The following is a 1,061-nucleotide window of genomic DNA, read 5'->3' on the forward strand; positions in this document are numbered from 1 at the left end:
CACTGTGTTCTGGACTCAAGCGCTCTCGGTCGAGCGCCGGACGGCCGATGTCGCCCGCGTCGGCAACTTCAACGGGGTGAGTTCAACGAAGGGCGCGGGTTCAGGGCATGATTCTGTTTCGCCTGGGGGCGAAAGCGTCGGCACCGCTCGAGGGAAATCGTGCAAAATCCACGATTTCTCAACCCACGCCATGTGCCAAGTGTCCAAGAGTCTGAACGCCGACGCCATTCGGCCATGGCGACGCGGCACAGCTTTTACCCACGTACGCCCCACCGGCCGTTCAAGCAGCTGTACCATAAGTGAAATGTGACCCGCAGCCCTGTGCCCATAATCAAGGACTGCGACGTCTTTTACGTCTCCACTTTTTATATCGAAACGCAAGGGAACATGAACATGACCAACGGAATGGACGGGTAGAAACTACGCCACTGGATGGGTAGAATCCATAAATCCATAAAACTTCGATCATAACTCCAAACAAAAACATTAGATTGTGCGAATTGGAGCCATGGCCTTGGCCTCAAGCGAGGAACGTCGCTGCTCGCGAAATTGAATTTTGCATTAATTCAATTCAATGGTGCGCGTAGAAACTACGACACTGGATGTGTAGAATCCATAAATCCATAAAACCTCGATCATAACTCCAAACAAAAACATTAGATTGTGCGAATTGGAGCCATGGCCTTGGCCTCAAGCGAGGAACGTCGCTGCTCGCGAAATTGAATTTTGCATTAATTCAATTCAATGGTGCGCGTAGAAAACTACGACACTGGATGTGTAGAATCCATAAATCCATAAACCTCGATCATAACTCCAAACAAAAACATTTAGATTGTGCGAATTGGAGCCATGGCCTTGGCCTCAAGCGAGGAACGTCGCTGCTCGCGAAATTGAATTTTGCATTAATTCAATTCAATGGTGCGCGTAGAAACTACGACACTGGATGTGTAGAATCCATAAATCCATAAAACCTCGATCATAACTCCAAACAAAACATTAGATTGTGCGAATTGGAGCCATGGCCTTGGCCTCAAGCGAGGAACGTCGCTGCTCGCGAAATT

This window comes from Saprolegnia parasitica, assembly GCF_000151545.1.
Source record: "Saprolegnia parasitica CBS 223.65 unplaced genomic scaffold supercont2.3, whole genome shotgun sequence".
Lineage (NCBI taxonomy): Eukaryota > Oomycota > Saprolegniomycetes > Saprolegniales > Saprolegniaceae > Saprolegnia > Saprolegnia parasitica.